This window comes from Pseudophryne corroboree, chromosome 5 (genome assembly GCF_028390025.1).
Source record: "Pseudophryne corroboree isolate aPseCor3 chromosome 5, aPseCor3.hap2, whole genome shotgun sequence".
NCBI lineage: Eukaryota > Metazoa > Chordata > Amphibia > Anura > Myobatrachidae > Pseudophryne > Pseudophryne corroboree.
In genome coordinates, this window is record NC_086448.1 from 564,465,689 (window position 1) to 564,487,575 (window position 21,887).

General features: G+C 48.2%; 2 protein-coding genes across 5 annotated transcripts in view; one reads left to right on the top strand and one right to left on the bottom strand.

Annotated features, from left to right (window-relative positions):
* LOC134928050 (glyoxylate/hydroxypyruvate reductase B-like) overlaps nt 1-6,572 on the bottom strand; it is a 77,467-nt gene extending 70,895 nt beyond the window's left edge. Inside the window, exon 1 of one of the 2 annotated variants that reach the window (XM_063923295.1) lies at nt 6,218-6,572. The gene's annotated coding sequence lies outside the window, so the exon portion shown is untranslated. The remainder of the gene's footprint in view (nt 1-6,217) is intronic. The other variant, XM_063923294.1, reaches the window with a different exon arrangement.
* Nucleotides 6,573-7,035: 463 nt separating this feature from the next.
* Nucleotides 7,036-21,887, top strand: part of TXNL4A (thioredoxin like 4A) — a 75,236-nt gene continuing 60,384 nt past the window's right edge. For 2 of the 3 annotated variants that reach the window (XR_010177816.1, XM_063923298.1), the window contains exon 1: nt 7,036-7,144. The gene's annotated coding sequence lies outside the window, so the exon portion shown is untranslated. The remainder of the gene's footprint in view (nt 7,145-21,887) is intronic. The other variant, XM_063923299.1, reaches the window with a different exon arrangement.

Below are 21,887 nucleotides of genomic sequence, written 5' to 3' on the forward strand. Positions count from 1 at the left end.
GGCCGTTTTATGGGCGTGCGGGAAAAAACGCTACCGTTTCCGGAAAAAACGCAGGAGTGGCCGGGGAAACGGGGGAGTGTCTGGGCGAACGCTGGGTGTGTTTGTGACGTCAAACCAGGAACGACAAGCACTGAACTGATCGCAGATGCCGAGTAAGTCTGAAGCTACTCTGAAACTGCTAAGTAGTTTGTAATCGCAATATTGCGAATACATCGGTCGCAATTTTAAGAAGCTAAGATACACTCCCAGTAGGCGTAGGCTTAGCGTGAGCAACTCTGCTAAATTCGCCTTGCGAGCGATCAACTCGGAATGAGGGCCATAGCTCCCAGCTTTTTGCTTCCTTTCAGTTCCGATAGTTTTTGATGTACCGGTAATAGGAATGGCACAGTCCTTATACACCTTTTTTATGTTTTAAGATCTATTGGATATAATTCGGAATAATATTTAAATACTCCGGCTGTGTGGATACTACTGTTGGGGAGTAGCAGCGCCTCTGCTTTATTTAATTCTATAGTTTAGTTTACAGATTTGGGAGTTGCTGAGATTCCTCCTTGTTTCTCAGAGGCTGCAGCCACCGCTGGTTCTAATATTAACCATTAATTGGCTGATTTGGGTTCATCCAGAAGGCTTATAGGCCCTACACACATGCCGATATTCTGAAAGATATGAACGATCTCGTTCATAAATGAACGAGAACTCGTTCATATCTTTCAGTGTGGAGACTCCAGCGATGAACGATGCGCGTCCCCGCGCTCGTTCATCGCTGGTCTCCCATCGGCTGTGCATGCAGGCCAATATGGACGATCTCGTCCATATTTGCCTGCACTTCAATGCAGCCGGGTGACGGGGGGAGTGAAGAAACTTCACTCCCCCCGTCACTGCCCCCCCGCCGCCGGGTTGCTCGTCGGCCGTATCGGCCGTCGGGCACCTCGGCGGCGCATCGCCGAGTGTGTAGGGCCCCTTAGTTAGCACTTTACTGAAGTCTTTTAAACAATATGCAGATGGCTACATTAACCCTTTGCCGCACATTGCAAGCAAGTAAAAATGGATTCAAGCAGTAGCATTGAAAATCTACCAAGTTACCACTTGTTGCTGCTTATATTGTACAATAGAGCCCATTAGGTTGGCAGCCATAGCACCACAATACAGTAGTATTACGTTACAATGCTATGTGCAGCCTTTTGGCAGGAAACATACCGTAATATAACTTGATTCACAATAGCGAACAAAACATAACAATATCATATTAAAAAAAACTTACTTAGGAAGCGGAAAACTACGCTGTGCTGTATCATGTAGCTTTCAGGTGTTGGATCAATTAAGAAAAAGCTTGAGGAAACAAATTATTATGCTTTTATGTACAAACAAACCTGAATATTAAGAGGTATAATAATATATGTTGCAATAGAAAACAAATGTGTGTCATATTTTACCTACTGTCCTTTATTCCTTTTACCTATTAGAATTTTAACCTAGAATTGATCCTAAGTCCTAACCTGTTATGCTCATCATGATCTTATGTTTATGCAAGCTACTGTAGGTGCTGTAAGCTATAGCATCTAATCATATTCATTATTACAGCACCTTTTTACCCCATAGAGTAGTTTTCATACATGCCCCCAAGATATCATCATAGAGAGCCACAAGGATATATTTTTCCTTTAGAGGACATCATTATATAAAAGAACTAGCTGAATACCCGTGCTTCGCTACAGGATGAGGATGGTAAATTAGAATTATAGTTGTTCGTTAATTGATGTGGGTTGGAGATCTAGTATATAGGCATATCTTGCTTCCCTGAACCACTTTGTGTAGTGGCCGGACCCCTTTTTGGTCCCCCAAGGGACCCTGCTCTTCCCACTATACAACTCTTAGTCTGTGGCTTCTTGCTTACAGTTTTTTACATAGCGCAGCACATTATGCATCTCCTGATATAATCTGTGCTGCTGGGGGACCCTGCTACTTCCACTATATAACTCTCAGTGTGTGGGTTCGTGCTACCCCCATTCCCCTCCTGACATCATGTCACTGCCCCTGTCACATGCAGCCCTGTCCTGCCTGACATATCATGCATCTCCTAATATACTCTGTGCTGCTGGGGAACCTGCTCTTCCCACTATATAACTCTCAGCGTGTGGTTTCCTGCTACCTCCATTCCCCTCCTCACATCATGTCACTGCCACATGAAGCCCTGTCATCACTCACATATCATGCATGTCCTGATATGGTCTGTGCTGGTGGCCCACCCCTAGGTGTGCTAGGGGTGTGTTACCCCCACAGTGTTTGTTCCCAGATTGTAAGTCATATGTGTACCAAGTTTGGTGTAAATTCCACAAAGCATTCCAGAGTTATGCTGTCTGCTGAAATACTCTGTGCTGCTGCCTCACCCCTAGGGGTGCTAGGGGTGTCTTACCCGCACAGTGTTTGTTCCCCGATTGTAAGTCATATGTGTAGCAAGTTTGGTGTAAACTGGTCCAGGCATTCCGGAGTTATGCTGTCTCCTGATATACTCTGTGCTGCTGTCCCACCCCTAGGGGTGCTAGGGGTGTCTTACCCCCACAGTGTTTGTTCCCAGATTGTAAGTCATATGTGTACCAAGTTTGGTGTAAATTGCTCCAGGTATTCCAGAGTTATGCGGTCTGCTGAAATACTCTGTGCTGCTGCCTCACCCCCTAGGGATGTGTTACCCCCACAGTGTTTGTTCCCAGATTGTATAGGGCCCTACACACTCGGCGATGCGCCGCCGAGGTGCCCGAAAGCCGATACGGCCGACGAGCAACCCGGCGGCGGGGGGGCAGTGACGGGGGGAGTGAAGTTTCTTCACTCCCCCTGTCACCCGGCTGCATTGAAGTGCAGGCAAATATGGACGAGATCGTCCATATTGGCCTGCATGCACAGCCGACGGGAGATCAGCGATGAACGAGCGCGGGGCCGCGCATCGTTCATCGCTGGAGTCTCCACACTGAAAGATATGAACGAGTTCTCGTTCATTTATGAACGAGATCGTTCATATCTTTCAGAATATCGGCATGTGTGTAGGGCCTATAAGTCATATGTGTACCAAGTTTGGTGTAAATTGCTCCAGGTATTCCAGAGTTATGCGGTCTGCTGAAATACTCTGTGCTGCTGCCTCACCCCCTAGGGGTGTGTTACCCCCACAGTGTTTGTTCCCAGATTGTAAGTCATATGTGTACCAAGTTTGGTGTAAATTGCTGTAGGCATTCCGGAGTTATGCTGGAACATACATATACACATACATACATACACACATCCATTTTTGTTGATTTCCGTCGATGGGCAGTGACATTTGTAAAACCGGTTCTTGGCAAGCACCTGGGACCTAAGGACAAGCTACCTGCCAAGTTTCAAGATTGTAGGTCTTGTGGTTTAAGAGATTTCGTGGTGAGTCAATCAGTGAGTCAATCTCCTTTTTTGCCTTTTATATATATATATATATATATATATATATATATATATAGATAGATAGATAGATAGATAGATAGATAGATAGATAGATAGATAGATAGATAGATAGATACACTGCTCAAAAAAATAAAGGGAACACTTAAACAACACAATGTAACTCCAAGTCAATCACACTTCTGTGAAATCAAACTGTCTACTTAGGAAGCAACACTGATTGACAATCAATTTCACATGCTGTTGTGCAAATGGAATAGACAACAGGTGGAAATTATAGGCAATTAGCAAGACACCCCCAATAAAGTAGTTGTTCTGCAGGTGGTGACCACAGACCACTTCTCAGCTCCTATGCTTTCTGGCTGATGTTTTGGTCACTTTTGAAAGCTGGCGGTGCTTTCATTCTAGTGGTAGCATGAGACGGAGTCTACAACCCACACAAGTGGCTCAGGTAGTGCAGCTCATCCAGGATGGCACATCAATGCGAGCTGTGGCAAGAAGGTTTGCTGTGTCTGTCAGCGTAGTGGCCAGAGCATGGAGGCGCTACCAGGAGACAGGCCAGTACATCAGGAGACGTGGAGGAGGCCGTAGGAGGGCAACAACCCAGCAGCAGGACTGCTACCTCCGCCTTTGTGCAAGGAGGCACAGGAGGAGCACTGCCAGAGCTCTGCAAAATGACCTCCAGCAAGCCACAAATGTGCATGTGTCTACTCAAATGATCAGAAACAGACTCCATGAGGGTGGTATGAGGGCCCAACGTCCACAGGTGGGGGTTGTGCTTACAGCCCAACACCGTGCCGGACGTTTGGCATTTGCCAGAGAACACCAAGATTGGCAAATTCGCCACTGGAACCCTGTGCTCTTCACAGATGAAAGCAGGTTCTCACTGAGCACATGTGACAGACGTGACAGAGTCTGGAGACGCCAAAGAGAACGTTCTGCTGCCTGCAACATCCTCCAGCATGACCGGTTTGGCAGTGGGTCAGTAATGGTGTGGGGTGGCATTTCTTTGGGGGCCGCACAGCCCTCCATGTGCTCGCCAGAGGTAGCCTGACTGCCATTAGGTTCCGAGATGAGATCCTCAGACCCCTTGTGAGACCATATGCTGGTGCGGTTGGCCCTGGGTTCCTCCTAACGCAAGACAATGCTAGACCTCATGTGGCTGGAGTGTGTCAGCAGTTCCTGCAAGACGAAGGCATTGATGCTATGGACTGGCCCGCCCATTCCCCAGACCTGAATCCAATTGAGCACATCTGGAACATCATGTCTCGCTCCATCCACCAACAGACTGTTGCACCACAGACTGTCCAGGAGTTTGGCGGATGCTTTAGTCCAGGTCTGGGAGGAGATCCCTCAGGAGACCATCCGCCACCTCATCAGGAGCATGCCTAGGCGTTGTAGGGAGGTCATACAGGCACGTGGAGGCCACACACACTACTGAGCCTCATTTTGACTTGTTTTAAGGACATTACATCAAAGTTGGATCAGCCTGTAGTGTGTTTTTCCACTTTAATTTTGAGTGTGACTCCAAATCCAGACCTCCATGGGTTAATAAATTTGATTTCCATTGATAATTTTTGTGTGATTTTGTTGTCAGCACATTCAACTATGTAAAGAACAAAGTATTTAATAAGAATATTTCATTCATTCAGATCTAGGATGTGTTATTTTAGTGTTCCCTTTATTTTTTGAGCAGTGTATTATATATATATATATATATATATATATATATATATATATATATATATATATATATATATATATATATATATATATATATTAGTACCTGGGGGAATTCAGTGGACAGCCTTCAGTCTGTCTGGCTATAACCGTCCAAGACGGGTATGGGACTCGGGGTCGACAGTGTCTAGGTCGACACCCATTAGGTCGACAGTGGCTAGGTCGACACTAGAAATAGGTCGACACGGCCATTAGGTCAACATGAAAAATGTCGACATGAGTTTTTCACGTTTTTTTGTGTCGTTTTCTTCGTAAAGTGACTGGGAACCCCAATTAGTGCACGGTGTCCCCTTGCAGCAATGTGCCTCGCTCGGCACAGGTTACCGTTCCCAGTCGTAGTCCATGTGGATCGTAAAGTATGAAAAAGTAAAAAAAAAATTTTTTTTTAAACTCATGTCAACCTTTTTGCACGTCGACATTTGTTCACGTTGACTTATTTCTAGTGTCGACCAATGAGTGTCGACCTGCGTGGTGTCGACCCAGAGTCCAGATACCGTCCAAGACAGTTCCAGCTACAGTACATCAGAAAGTTCATAGTTCACTTGGAATGTGAGACAAAGTTTAGCAGCTTCTATGTGCGACAATCTCTTGAAGGCACTCTCACCCCTTCACCAACACCAATATTTAAGACACAGAAATGAGATATCACTTATAAAAGCGCTTATGTTATCACCATATCCTTCATTGGATTGGAAGCCTCTCCCCTGCTCAGGTTATTTCATCAGCATTAAACCAGTTCACTTGGAATGCCTGCTCCCTGTTGCAGTGATTAGTTCCAATCATGTAACACTGCCTCACTTTTAAGACACATTTTTCTTAATTTACTTGAACTACGTATAATAATAATAATAATAATAATAATAATTAATAATAATAAAAAAACTTTTACTATAATCGTTTACTGTAGGTGGCTTATACCAAACCCCAATGAGTACTTTACTCTATGCACTGCATACAGCCATGGACACACTATCTTCACAGACACCCTCTTGCTGGAAAGCTCCTAAACAGGTTCTACACATACTATGCACACATACAGCAGCTGTGTCCCACTCACCTGCAGGCTGGGATATACAGTCAGGTCACTCAGTCAGTGTCCAGCGCAGGGTACACGGTACACACAACGCCCCCGCACTCACAGCGCTATTCTCCTCCCGAGTCCTGACATCATTGGGCATGCGCTGCAGTAGCATACTATCCTGTGCCTGTGGTGTGCCAGCGTCTGTCCTGCCAGGGTTATTATCACCATGTATATACATATGTACAGTATTATGATATCTGCTATTGGTCATCCCTGAAACGTATTTGCTCAGTCTAACAGACTTTGGAACACGTTGGTAGTGGCTCAGCTAGTGTGGAACCATAAGTTCCAGCATGCCCTGCCATCCAGTTCAGACTTGCAGCGCCACGATGTGACACGGCATAAGGAAGGTCGCATATGGGAAGACACTGACATATTTTTCTTTATGGGGCAGATATAGCCTTGGAGAGAGATAAAGTACCAACCAGTCAGCGCCTAGCTGCCATGTTACAGACTGTTCAAAAGAAACAAAGTTTCAGCCATGTTACAGACTGTGTTTGAAAAATTATAGGAGATGATTGACTGGTACTACGCATCTGTCTCCAAGGCTTAGTACAGATGCCCCTATGCCACTGGCAGGCTGCTATTACCGCCATCTTTGATTCGGTAAATAACAGACCTATGACTATTAATGTTCTTATAGAAGTTTAATATATTTTTCTGTTTGTTATGTAGTAGGAGTGTCCGTGACTATTGTCTGTATACTACAGTTTAATAATATCGCTGTGTCAGAAAGAGGGCGCGGTGTTTCAGTTGCCCTATTCGAACATGGCGGCGGCGAATTCAAGCCGTAAAAGTTGTAGCAGTTTCCTGTGCGCCGTCTGACTCCAGCTTTCCTGTATGTCAGGCTCAGCGCGGGTGTGTAGTGCGACGAGTAAGCCGGAGTTCTGCTGGTGTGTGTGGGTGAGTTACTGTATGTTGGGTATTGCAGGTTTATGCTGCATAGTATTATCAGGCCATAACCTGGGAGCATAATGTGCACTTTCCTCCATCAGGGGTCATTCTCTGCCGCAAGCAGCTGCTTATGTTATATATTATCCAGTGTTATTCCTAGTGCTCAGTTATCTGTCTGATCAGCTACTTCCCAGGATAATAGCGCTTTTATTTATGCTCCGTTTGAACTGACGTTTGATCATTTTGATGCTTTATTTTATTTTTACGTTGGCCACTTTCGTTGAAGTATCCCCATATGTACTGAAGGATGTCAGGCCAGGTTCTCATCAGGCTGGAACATCTAGCACTAGATCATGTACCTCAGTAGATAGCTTAGATTTAGTGGCTGTCTGCTATCTGCAAGTAGTAGCACATTCTCAGCCTGTGAAGAAATGATTATCTTTCTTTCCATATACATAGTGGCGAAGTGGACATTTTGAAGTGTGGGTTGGGAAAACTGATATATAGGTATATGCAATTCACGGCGAATTGCGGCAATTTTTCGCCGTTTTTTTTTCCGACTCAATTCGCCAGGTGAATTCCGGCAGGTGCCTGCCGGAATTCACCATATTCAATGAAAAACGGATTCGCCAGAATCGCGGGCGAAAATCGGCCGATTTGGCGGATTTTGCCGCGATTTAAAAAAACGGTAAAAAACGGGAAAAACCCGGAAAAAAAAATGGCGTGGGGTCCCCCCTCCAAAGCATAACCAGCCTCGGGCTCATCGAGCTGGTCCTGGTTCTAAAAATCCGGGGAAAAATTGGCCAGGGATCCCCCGTATTTTTAAAACCAGCACCGGGCTCTGCGCCTGGTGCTGGTGCCAAAAATACGGGGGACAAAAAGAGTAGGGGTCCCCCGTATTTTTAACACCAGCATCGGGCTCCACTAGCTGGACAGATAATGCCACAGCCGGGGGTCACTTTTATGCCGTGCCCTGCGGCCGTGGCATCAAATATCCAACTAGTCACCCCTGGCCGGGGTACCCTGGGGGAGTGGGGACCCCTTCAATCAAGGGGTCCCCCCCCCCAGCCACCCAAGGGCCAGGGGTGAAGCCCGAGGCTGTCCCCCCCCCATCCAATGGGCTGCGGATGGGGGGGCTGATAGCCTTTTGTGATAATAAAAAGATATTGTTTTTTCCAGTAGTACTACAAGTCCCAGCAAGCCTCCCCCGCAAGCTGGTACTTGGAGAACCACAAGTACCAGCATGCGGGAGAAAAACGGGCCCGCTGGTACCTATAGTACTACTGGGGAAAAAATACCCAAATAAAAACAGGACACACACACCTTGATAGTAAAACTTTATTACACACTACCGACACACACATACTTACCTATGTTGACACGCCGACTGCCACGGTCTCCGACGATCCGAGGGTACCTGTGAAAAAATTATACTCACCTTCCAGCGTCCAGAGATAAATCCACGTCCAGAGAGATAAATCCAGGTACTTGTTAAAAAAAAAAACCGCAAATACTCGCTCCATACCGGACTGAAAGGGGTCCAATGCTTTCACATCAGACCCCTTTCTCCCGAATGCCGGGACATCACGTGACTCCTGTCACTGAAGTCCCTTCAGCCAATCAGGAAGCGCTACTTCCGTGGCGCTCACCTGATTGGCTGTGCGCTGTCTGTACTGTGACAGCGCATCGCAAAGCCGCTCCATTACTTTCAATGGTGGGAACTTTGCGGGTAGCGGTGGGGTCACCCGCCGGTCAGCCGCTGACCGGCGGGTGACCTCACCGCTAGCCGCTAAGTTCCCACCATTGAAAGTAATGGAGCGGCTTTGCGATGCGCTGTCACAGTACAGACAGCGCACAGCCAATCAGGTGAGCGCAACGAAGTTGCGCTTCCTGATTGGCTTAGAGACCTTTCTGTGACAGCTGTCACTGACAGGTCTCATTCGTGGAAAGGTGTCCCATGTGTCAGCATGGGACTCCTTTCAGTCCAGTGGTCGGGTATTTGCGTTTTCTTTTTTTGCCAAGTACGTGGATTTATCTCTGGACCATGGCTGAGGTGAGTATATTGAACTTTTCTTTTCAGGTATCCGTGGATTCTACATGGAGAAGAGGACCGATGTCGGCGTGTGAACATAGGTAAGTATGTGTGTGTCGACGTATGAAATAAAGTTTTACTGTCGACGGTGTGTGTGTCCTGTTTTTATTTGGGTATTTTTCCCCCGGTAGTACTACAGGTACCAGCGGGCCCGTTTTTCTCCCGCATGCTGGTACTTGTGGTTCTCCAAGTACCAGCTTGCGGGGGAGGCTTGCTGGGACTTGTAGTACTACTGGAAAAAACAATATCTTTTTATTATCACAAAAGGCTATCAGCCCCCCCATCCGCAGCCCATTGGATGGGGGGGGGACAGCCTCGGGCTTCACCCCTGGCCCTTGGGTGGCTGGGGGGGGGGACCCCTTGATTGAAGGGGTCCCCACTCCCCCAGGGTACCCCGGCCAGGGGTGACTAGTTGGATATTTGATGCCACGGCCGCAGGGCACGGCATAAAAGTGACCCCCGGCTGTGGCATTATCTGTCCAGCTAGTGGAGCCCGATGCTGGTGTTAAAAATACGGGGGACCCCTACTCTTTTTGTCCCCCGTATTTTTGGCACCAGCACCAGGCGCAGAGCCCGGTGCTGGTTTTAAAAATACGGGGGATCCCCTGTCAATTTTTCCCCCGCATTTTTAGAACCAGGACCAGCTCGAAGAGCCCGAGGCTGGTTATGCTTTGGAGGGGGGACCCCACGCCATTTTTTTTAATGATTTTACCGTTCCAGCATAAAAAAAAAAAAAAAAAAATATTTTAAAAAATATATAAATAATATTTGTGCCTCCAAAAAAAAAAAAAAAAAAAAAGTACCTAAACCCTTCTAATATAAATAGATCTGCTATTCCCAAAAAAAAAAAACACAAAAAAAAAACATGTTTAAATTTTTTTTATTTGTTTTCACCCTCCAAAGTGTGGCGGATTGAAAATGACGAATTTGCTGTCTAAAAGCACTGCTGTCGAATTTCCAAACTTGAATTGAATATGCTTTGGTCGAATTGCAGCACTTGTATCATTGCAGAAAAGTCGAATTTGCAAAAATTCGAATTTCAAAAAGTCGAATTTTGAAAGTCCGTTTTTTGGTCGGAAAGCACTGAATTGCATAGGCGATTTTTTTTTTGGTCGAAAATGACCCGAAATTCGACAATTTCGGGAATTCGACCGCAATTGCATATACCCCATAGGATGCCTGGGAGTCTGAGGTACACCCCTGTGTCCATTGCCTCTTTCCCTATATCTGTTTTATTTAAACTTTCCTTAATGTTTCATGTGTCAGCCCTGTTCCTTACTTCCTCCATTCCTTGCCCCCTGCACCTCTAATAATCCATCTTTAACCCTGAACTTTTAATGCCCTCCTTCCTTTTCTCACTCCTGTAACTTTCTCCCTCTCTTCCCTCTATCATCCCTCCACCTCTTCTACCCTCTCACCCTTTGTACTTCTCACTCCCTCCTTCTATCAGTCATATATCTCTCTCCTTCCCACCCTCTCACACCCTACGCACCCCTCACTCTCTCCTTCCATTTCTCATCCCTTGTACCTCTCCCTCCTTCCTTCTATCAGCCAAATATCTCTCCTTCCCTACCTCTGTGCCCCATATTTTCTCCTTCCATTTCTCACTGGATGTACCTTTCACTCACTCCTTACCTCTGTCAGCCATATACCTATCCTTACCTCTCTCTCCTTCCCTATGTCAGTCATATACCTCCTTCCCTCTCGTGTTATCTCCCTATGTACCACTCACTCTCTCCTTCCCTCTATCAATCATATACCTCTCCGATCCTTCCTCTCTATCAGCCATATACGTCTCCTTTCATTCTGTCTGCCCCATTCATAACCTCCATCCTGCCTGATCACAGGGTGAACCTCACGCATTACAGCAATGCAGGGGATAATATAGCGTTCCCAGAGGTGGTGGCAGTGTGTGTTGTGTGCACTGACCTGTGTGCATCCCCCCTTTATGGGAAAACTTGCCATATGCCTTAGAGCTCTATGTACAGGTGGTGAGGTATGGCTGCTCTGTCCTCACGTTCTCCAGCTGCAGCAGCCACAGTCTCCACCAGCCAGTCCGCAGCGACCTCAAGGCTCACCTACCTCTGCTCCTCCTTTATGGGACCGTGCTGGGGACCTGTTGGTTGGGCCAACATGAAGAGCAAGGAGTTTTCCCTTACAGCCTTGTCCTCATTGGTAGCCACTGCCCTGCAGACCCTGTGTGACTCTGGGGGTAATTCAGATCTGATCGCAGCAGCAAATTTGTTAGCAGTTGGGCAAAACCATGTGCACTGCAGGAGGGGCAGATATAACATGTGCAGAGAGAGTTAGATTTGGGTGGGGTGTGTTCAAACTGAAATCTAAATTGCAGTGTGAAAATAAAGCAGCCAGTATTTACCCTGCACAGAAACAATATAACCCACCCAAATCTAAATCTCTCTGCACATGTTATATCTGCCCCACCTGCAGTGCACATGGTTCTGCCCAACTGCTAACAAATTTGCTGCTGCGATCAATTCTCAATTACCCCCTCTGCCTGTAGGAACTGGAATGCTGTACACAGCCTGGTGTCCTGGATTGTTGCTGCTCCTGCCTCCCTAGAGCTGCAACTTAATGGCAGGTCTGCGGGGCATAGAATGAGGCCGGTGCAGCGGAGCGGGGACAACTCCTCTCCAGCACAGGCCCATCCTGCAATCCATACCCCGGGCCCTGCTTACCGCTTTGCGTCAGCCCTGGCCCAGTGCTCAAAGTGGAGTTATGCATGCCATACTGTTGTATACTGCCCCACTTCGAGCATTGCATATATAATATGTTTTTAAATAGGGATTATACTACAGACTTGCACCATCATTGGTATCCTGTGAGATTGGTGCTAATTTCTGTGGGAAATAAAATCATTAACCACTTAACTGGCACTGTTACATGTGATGCGACTAGAGCCAGAAGTTCTTCTGCTAGCAAGGTCACATCACATGCGACTGTGCAGCCCCAGCTTTAGATGAGGATATTTGTTTCTCGTACGTCCTAGAGGATGCTGGGGATGCTTCAATAACCATGGGGTATAGACGGGATCCGCAGGAGACATGGGCACACTGTAAGACTTTGTATGGGTGTGAACTGGCTCCTCCCTCTCAGCCCCTCCTCCAAACTACAGTTAGATTCTGTGCCCAGTGAGGCTGGATGCACACTGAGGAGATCTCCAGAGTTTCTCAGAAAAAAGACTTAGGTTTATTATTTTCAGGGAGACCTGCTGGCAACAGGCTCCCTGCATCGTGGGACTGAGGGGAGAGAAGCAGACCTACTTCACTGTGTTCAAAGGCTCTGCTTCTTAGGCTACTGGGCACCATTAGCTCCAGAGGGTTCGATCACTTGGTGCGCCTAGCTGCTTGTTCCCGGAGCCGCACCGTCACCCCCCTCGCAGAGCCGGAAGACAGAAGCCGGGTGAGTATAGGAAGATCAGAAGACTTCAGTGATGGCAGAAGACGGATTTTGAGGTGACGCGCTGCGCGCCATGCTCCCACATATGAACGGCACTGCAGAGCGCAGGGGGGGCGCCCTGGGCAGCATAGGACCCTCAAATTGCACTGGCAGAAGTGAAAACAGTGCCTAGGCACTAGTTACGGGACCCCCGCCAGTATAAATATGTAATTTAAGCGGGACTGAAGCGCGCCATGAAGGGGGCATGGCTTAGCCCTCACAGTTCTGACCAGCGCCATTTTCTCTTCACAGAAGCTGCAGAGACGCTGAGCCTGGCCTCCCACACTGCTGTACAAGTAACAGGGTGCAAAACGAGGGGGGCACAAGTGATTTGGTGCTAATTATATATAAAGCGCTAACAGGTCTGGGCAGTCTTTTTACTCGCTTCAGTACCGGGATAGGCGCTGAGTTGTGAGCTGGCAGAACTCCCTCTGTGTCTCTCTTACAGGCTTTGTTGTTGGTCTGTCTCCTATAGCCCCAGTGTGGTTGTGGGTGTCGATACGTGTGTGTCGACATGTCTGAGTGCTCTTCCCAGGAGGAGGTTGGAGTGGGGACAGAAAATACTGTGGGGTATATGCAATTGCGGTCGAATTCCCGAAATTGTCGAATTTCGGGTCATTTTCGACCAAAAAAAAAATTCGCCTATGCAATTCAGTGCTTTCCGACCAAAAAACGGACTTTCAAAATTCGACTTTTTGAAATTCGAATTTTTGCAAATTCGACTTTTCTGCAATGATATAAGTGCTGCAATTCGACCAAAGCATATTCAATTCAAGTTTGGAAATTCGACAGCAGTGCTTTTAGACAGCAAATTCGTCATTTTCAATCCGCCACACTTTGGAGGGTGAAAACAAATAAAAAAAATTTAAACATGTTTTTCTCTGACGTCCTAGTGGATGCTGGGGACTCCGTCAGGACCATGGGGAATAGCGGCTCCGCAGGAGACAGGGCACAAAAATAAAAGCTTTAGGATCAGGTGGTGTGCACTGGCTCCTCCCCCTATGACCCTCCTCCAAGCCTCAGTTAGATTTTTGTGCCCGGCCGAGAAGGGTGCAATCTAGGTGGCTCTCCTAAAGAGCTGCTTAGAGTAAAAGTTTTGTTAGGTTTTTTATTTTCAGTGAGTCCTGCTGGCAACAGGCTCACTGCATCGAGGGACTTAGGGGAGAGAAGTGAACTCACCTGCGTGCAGGATGGATTGGCTTCTTAGGCTACTGGACACCATTAGCTCCAGAGGGAGTCGGAACACAGGTCTCACCCTGGGGTTCGTCCCGGAGCCGCGCCGCCGACCCCCTTGCAGATGCCGAAAAGTGAAGAGGTCCAGAAACCGGCGGCAGAAGACTTTTCAGTCTTCATAAGGTAGCGCACAGCACTGCAGCTGTGCGCCATTGTTGTCAGCACACTTCATAGCAGCGGTCACTGAGGGTGCAGGGCGCTGGGGGGGGCGCCCTGGGCAGCAATGATAGTACCTTATTCTGGCTAAAAATACATCACATATAGCCCCTGGGGGCTATATGGATGTATTTAACCCCTGCCAGGTCTCAGAAAAACGGGAGAAGAAGCCTGCCGAAAAGGGGGCGGGGCCTATTCTCCTCAGCACACAGCGCCATTTTCCCTCACAGAAATGCTGGTGGGAAGGCTCCCAGGCTCTCCCCTGCACTGCACTACAGAAACAGGGTTAAAACAGAGAGGGGGGGCACTTATTTGGCGATATGACTATATATATATTAAAATGCTATAAGGGAAAAACACTTATATAAAGGTTGTCCCTGTATAATTATAGCGTTTTTGGTGTGTGCTGGCAAACTCTCCCTCTGTCTCCCCAAAGGGCTAGTGGGGTCCTGTCCTCTATCAGAGCATTCCCTGTGTGTGTGCTGTGTGTCGGTACGTGTGTGTCGACATGTATGAGGACGATGTTGGTGAGGAGGCGGAGCAATTGCCTGTAATGGTGATGTCACTCTCTAGGGAGTCGACACCGGAATGGATGGCTTATTTAAGGAATTACGTGATAATGTCAACACGCTGCAAGGTCGGTTGACGACATGAGACGGCCGGCAAACCAATTAGTACCTGTCCAGGCGTCTCAAACACCGTCAGGGGCGTTAAAACGTCCTTTTACCTCAGTCGGTCGACACAGACACGGACACTGACTCCAGTGTCGACGGTGAAGAAACAAACGTATTTTCCTTTAGGGCCACACGTTACTTGTTAAGGGCAATGAAGGAGGTGTTACATATTTCTGATACTACAAGTACCACAAAAAAGGGTATTATGTGGAGTGTGAAAAAACTACCTGTAGTTTTTCCTGAATCAGATAAATTAAATGAAGTGTGTGATGATGCGTGGGTTTCCCCCGATAGAAAATTATTGGCGGTATACCCTTTCCCGCCAGAAGTTAGGGCGCGTTGGGAAACACCCCTTAGGGTGGATAAGGCGCTCACACGCTTATCAAAACAAGTGGCGGTACCGTCTCCAGATAGGGCCGCCCTCAAGGAGCCAGCTGATAGGAGGCTGGAAAATATCCTAAAAAGTATATACACACATACTGGTGTTATACTGCGACCAGCGATCGCCTCAGCCTGGATGTGCAGCGCTGGGGTGGCTTGGTCGGATTCCCTGACTGAAAATATTGATACCCTTGACAGGGACAGTATTTTATTGACTATAGAGCATTTAAAGGATGCATTTCTATATATGCGAGATGCACAGAGGGATATTTGCACTCTGGCATCAAGAGTAAGTGCGATGTCCATATCTGCCAGAAGTTGTTTATGGACACGACAGTGGTCAGGTGATGCAGATTCCAAACGGCACATGGAAGTATTGCCGTATAAAGGAGAAAAAGACAACGTCTTTTCAGCCTCAGTCCTTTCGTCCCCATAAGGGCAAGCGGGCAAAAGGCCAGTCATATCTGCCATGGGATAGAGGAAAGGGAAGAAGACTGCAGCAGGCAGCCCATTCCCAGAAACAGAAGCCCTCCACCGCTTCTGCCAAGTCCTCAGCATGACGCTGGGGCCGTACAAGCGGACTCAGGTGCGGTGGGGGGGGGGTCGTCTCAAGAGTTTCAGCACGCAGTGGGCTCACTCGCAAGTGGACCCCTGGATCCTACAAGTAGTATCCCAGGGGTACAGATTGGAAATTCGAGACGTCTCCCCCTCGCAGGTTCCTGAAGTCTGCTTTACCAACGTCTCCCTCCGACAGGGAGGCAGTAGTGGAAACAATTCACAAGCTGTATTCCCAGCAGATGATAATCAAAGTACCCCTCCTACAACAAGGAAAGGGGTATTATTCCACACTATATTGTGGTACTGAAGCCAGACGGCTCGGTGAGACCTATTCTAAATCTGAAATAGTTGAACACTTACATACAAAGGTTCAAATCAAGATGGAGTCACTCAGAGCAGTGATAGCGAACCAGGAAGAAGGGGACTATATGGTGTCCCGGGACATCAGGGATGCTTACCTCCATGTCCCAATTTGCCCTTCTCACCAAGGGTACCTCAGGTTCGTGGTACAGAACTGTCACTATCAGTTTCAGACGCTGCCGGTTGGATTGTCCACGGCACCCCGGGTCCTTACCAAGGTAATGGCCGAAATGATGATTCTTCTTCAAAGAAAATGGACGATCTCCTGATAGGGGCAAGGTCCAGAGAACAGTTGGAGGTCGGAGTAGCACTATCTCAAGTAGTTCTACGACAGCACGGGTGGATTCTAAATATTCCAAAACCGCAGCTGTTTCCGACGACACGTCTGCTGTTCCTAGGGATGATTCTGGACACAGTCCAGAAAAAGGTGTTTCTCCCGGAGAAGAAAGCCAGGGAGTTATCCGAGCTAGTCAGGAACCTCCTAAAACCAGGAAAAGTGTCAGTGCATCATTACACAAGGGTCCTGGGAAAAATGGTGGCTTCTTACGAAGCGATTCCATTCAGTAGATTTCACGCAAGAACTTTTCAGTGGGATCTGCTGGAAAAATGGTCCGGATCGCATCTTCAGATGCATCAGCGGATAACCCTGTCTCCAAGGACAAGGGTGTTTCTTCTGCGGTGGCTGCAGAGTGCTCATCTACTAAAGGGCCGCAGACTCGGCATTCAGGACTGGGTCCTGGTGACCACGGATGCCAGCCTGAGAGGCTGGGGAGCAGTCACACAGGGAAAAAATTTCCAGGGAGTGTGATCAAGTCTGGAGACTTCTCTCCACATAAATATACTGGAGCTAAGGGCAATTTACAATGTTCTAAGCTTAGCAAGACCTCTGCTTCAAGGTCAGCCGGTATTGATCCAGTGGGACAACATCACGGCAGTCGCCCACGTAAAGACAGGGCGGCACAAGAAGCAGGAGGGCAATGGCAGAAACTGCAAGGATTCTTCGCTGGGCGAAAAATCATGTGATAGCACTGTCAGCAGTGTTCATTCCGGGAGTGGACAACTGGGAAGCAGACTTCCTCAGCAGGCACGACCTCCACCCGGGAGAGTGGGGACTTCATCGGGAAGTATTCCACATGATTGTGAACCGTTGGGAAAGACCAAAGGTGGATATGATGGCGTCCCGCCTGAACAAAAAACTGGACAGGTATTGCGCCAGGTCAAGAGACCCTCAAGCAATATCTGTGGACGTTCTGGTAACACTGTGGGTGTACCAGTCGGTGTATGTGTTCCCTCCTCTGCTTCTCATAACCAAGGTACTGAGAATTATAAGACGTAGGTGAGTAAGAACTATACTCGTGGCTCCGGATTGGCCAAGAAGGACGTGGCACCCGGAACTTCAAGAAATGCTCACAGAGGACTCATGGCCTCTGCCGCTAAGAAGGGACTTGCTTCAGCAAGTACCAGGTCTGTTCCAAGACTTACCGCGGCTGCGTTTGACGGCATGGCGGTGGAACGCCAGATCCTAAGGGAAAAAGGCATTCCGAAAGAGGTCATTCCTACCCTGGTCAAAGCCAGGAAGGAGGTGACCGCAAAACATTATCACCACATGTGGCGAAAATATGTTGCGTGGTGTGAGGCCAGGAAGGCCCCACGAAGAAATTTCAACTCGGTCGATTCCTGCATTTCCTGCAAACAGGAGTGTCTATGGGCCTCAAATTGGGGTCCATTAAGGTTCAAATTTCGGCCCTGTAAATTTTCTTCCAGAAAGAATTGGCTTCAGTTCCTTAAGTCCAGAAGTTTGTCAAGGGAGTATTGCATATACAACCCCCTTTTTGTGCCTCCAGTGGCACTGTGGGATCTCAACGTAGTTCTGGGATTCCTCAAATCACATTTTAAACCGCTCAAATCTGTGGATTTGAAATATCTCACATGGAAAGTGACCATGCTGCTGGCCCTGGCCTCGGCCAGGCGAGTGTCAAAATTGGCGGCTTTGTCTCACAAAAGCCATATCTGATTGTCCATTCGGACAGGGCAGAACTGCGGACTCGTCCCCAGTTTCTTCCTAAGGTGGTGTCAGCGTTTCACCTGAACCAGCTTATTGTGGTACCTGCGGCTACTAGGGACTTGGAGGACTCCAAGTTGCTAGATGTTGTCGGGGCCCTGAAAATATAGGTTTCCAGGACGGCTGGAGTCAGGAAAACTGACTCGCTGTTATCCTGTATGCACCCAACAAACTGGGTGCTCTTGCTTCTAAGCAGACGATTGCTCGTTGGATTTGTAGCACATTTCAACTTGCACATTCTGTGGCAGGCCTGCCACAGCCTAAATCTGTCAAGGCCCATTCCACAAGGAAGGTGGGCTCATCTTGGGCGGCTGCCCGAGGGGTCTCGGCATTACAACTCTGCCGAGCAGCTACGTGGTCGGGGGAGAACACGTTTGTAAAATTCTACAAATTTGATACCCTGGCTAAAGAGGATCTGGAGTTCTCTCATTCGGTGCTGCAGAGTCATCCGCACTCTCCCGCCCGTTTGGGAGCTTTGGTATAATCCCCATGGTCCTGACGGAGTCCCCAGCATCCACTAGGACGTCAGAGAAAATAAGATTTTACTTACCGATAAATCTATTTCTCGTAGTCCGTAGTGGATGCTGGGCGCCCATCCCAAGTGCGGATTGTCTGCAATACTTGTACATAGTTATTGTTACAAAAATCGGGTTATTATTGTTGTGAGCCATCTTTTCAGAGGCTCCGCTGTTATCATGCTGTTAACTGGGTTCAGATCACAGGTTGTACAGTGTGATTGGTGTGGCTGGTAGGAGTCTTACCCGGGATTCAAAATCCTTCCTTATTGTGTACGCTCGTCCGGGCACAGTATCCTAACTGAGGCTTGGAGGAGGGTCATAGGGGGAGGAGCCAGTGCACACCACCTGATCCTAAAGCTTTTACTTTTGTGCCCTGTCTCCTGCGGAGCCGCTATTCCCCATGGTCCTGACGGAGTCCCCAGCATCCACTACGGACTACGAGAAATAGATTTATCGGTAAGTAAAATCTTGTTTTTTTTGTGTTTTTTTTTTTTTTGGGAATAGCAGATCTATTTATATTAGAAGGGATTAGGTACTTTTTTTTGGAGGCACAAATATTATTTATATATTTTTTAAAATATTATTTTTTTTAATTTTTTTTTTTTTATTGCTGGAACGGTAAAATCCTAAAAAAAAATGGCGTGGGGTCCCCCCTCCAAAGCATAACCAGCCTCGGGCTCTTCGAGCTGGTCCTGGTTCTAAAAATGCGGGGGAAAAATTGACAGGGGATCCCCCGTATTTTTAAAACCAGCACCGGGCTCTGCGCCTGGTGCTGGTGCCAAAAATACGGGGGACAAAAAGCGTAGGGGTCCCCCGTATTTTTAACACCAGCATCGGGCTCCACTAGCTGGACAGATAATGCCACAGCCGGGGGTCACTTTTATGCCGTGCCCTGCGGCCGTGGCATTAAATATCCAACTAGTCACCCCTGGCCGGGGTACCCTGGGGGAGTGGGGACCCCTTCAATCAAGGGGTCCCCCCCCCAGCCACCCAAGGGCCAGGGGTGAAGCCCGAGGCTGTCCCCCCCCCCCCATCCAATGGGCTGCGGATGGGGGGGCTGATAGCCTTTTGTGATCATGAAAAGAATATTGTTTTTTCCAGCAGTACTACAAGTCCCAGCAAGCCTCCCCCGCAAGCTGGTACTTGGAGAACCACAAGTACCAGCATGCGGGAGAAAAGCGGGCCCGCTGGTACCTGTAGTACTACTGGGAAAAAAATACCCAAATAAAAACAGGACACACACACCGTCGACAGTAAAACTTTATTTCATACGTCGACACACACATACTTACCTATGTTCACACGCCGACATCGGTCCTCTTCTCCATGTAGAATCCACGGATACCTGAAAATAAAAGATCAATATACTCACCTCAACCAGGGTCCAGAGATAAATCCACGTACTTGTAGAAAATAACAAACCGGACACCCGACCAAACGGACTGAAAGGGGTCCCATGCTGACACATGGGACCCCTATCCCCGAATGCAGAGAGACCTCTCAGTGACAGCTGTCACTGAAAGGTCTCTAAAGCCAATCAGGAAGCGCAACTTCGTTGCGCTCACCTGATTGGCTGTGCGCTGTCTGAACTCAGACAGCGCATCGCACAGCCCCGTCCATTATATTCAATGGTGGGAACTTAGCGGCTAGCGGTGAGGTCACCCGCCGGTCAGCGGCTGACCGCGGGTTAACCCCACCGCTACCCGCAAAGTTCCCACCATTGAAAGTAATGGAGCGGCTTTGCGATGCGCTGTCTGACAGCACAGACAGCGCACAGCCAATCAGGTGAGCGCCACGGAAGTAGCGCTTCCTGATTGGCTGAAGGGACTTCAGTGACAGGAGTCACGTGATGTCCCGGCATTCGGGAGAAAGGGGTCTGATGTGTCAGCATGGGACCCCTTTCAGTCCGGTATGGAGCGGGTATTTGCGTTTTTTTTTTTTTACAAGTACGTGGATTTATCTCTCTGGACGTGGATTTATCTCTGGACGCTGGAAGGTGAGTATAATTTTTTCACAGGTACCTCGGATCGTCGGAGACCGTGGCAGTCGGCGTGTCAACATAGGTAAGTATGTGTGTGTCGGTAGTGTGTAATAAAGTTTTACTTTCACGGTGTGTGTGTACTGTTTTTATTTGGGTATTTTTTTTCCAGTAGTACTACAGGTACCAGCGGGCCCGTTTTTCTCCCGCATGCTGGTACTTGTGGTTCTCCAAGTACCAGCTTGCGGGGAAGGCTTGCTGGGACTTGTAGTACTACTGGAAAAAACAATATCTTTTTATTATCACAAAAGGCTATCAGCCCCCCCATCCGCAGCCCATTGGATGGGGGGGGACAGCCTCGGGCTTCACCCCTGGCCCTTGGGTGGCTGGGGAAGGTGGACCCCTTGATTGAAGGGGTCCCCACTCCCCCAGGGTACCCCGGCCAGGGGTGACTAGTTGGGTAGTTAATGCCACGGCCGCAGGGCACGGCATAAAAGTGACCCCCGGCTGTGGCATTATCTGTCCAGCTAGTGGAGCCCGATGCTGGTGTTAAAAATACGGGGGACCCCTACGCTTTTTGTCCCCCGTGTTTTTGGCACCAGCACCAGGCGCAGAGCCCGGTGCTGGTTTTAAAAATACGGGGGATCCCTGCCCAATTTTTCCCCTGCATTTTTAGAACCAGGACCAGCTCGAAGAGCCCGAGCCTGGTTATGCTTTGGAGGGGGGACCCCACGCCATTTTTTTTTTCCGTGTTTTTCCCGTTTTTTTCCCGTTTTTTAAAATCGCGGCAAAATCCGCCAAATCGGACGATTTTCGCCCGCGATTCTGGCGAATCCGTTTTTCATTGAATATGGTGAATTCCGGCAGCCACCTGCCGGAATTCACCTGGCGAATTTAGTCGAATTAAAAAACGGCGAAAAATTGCCGCGATTCGCCGTGAATTGCATATACCCCTGTGAGTGTGACCGTGTCGGCACCGCCGACGGCTGATTGGGTAAATATGTTGAGTGTTTTAAATGCAAATGTGACTCGGTTGACTAAGAGATTTGATAAATCTGAGTCTAAGAACCAGACATGGAGGATGCTTTGTCACAAGTTCAGACCCCTTCGGGGGCACAGAAACGTGCATTTACCCAGATAGCAGATACAGATACCGACACGGACTCTGATTCCAGTGTCGACTATAGTGATGCCAGATTAAATCGAAAACTGGCTAAGAGTATTCAATATGATTGTGGCAATAAAAGAAGTGTTGCATATAACAGAGGACCCTGCTGTCTCTGA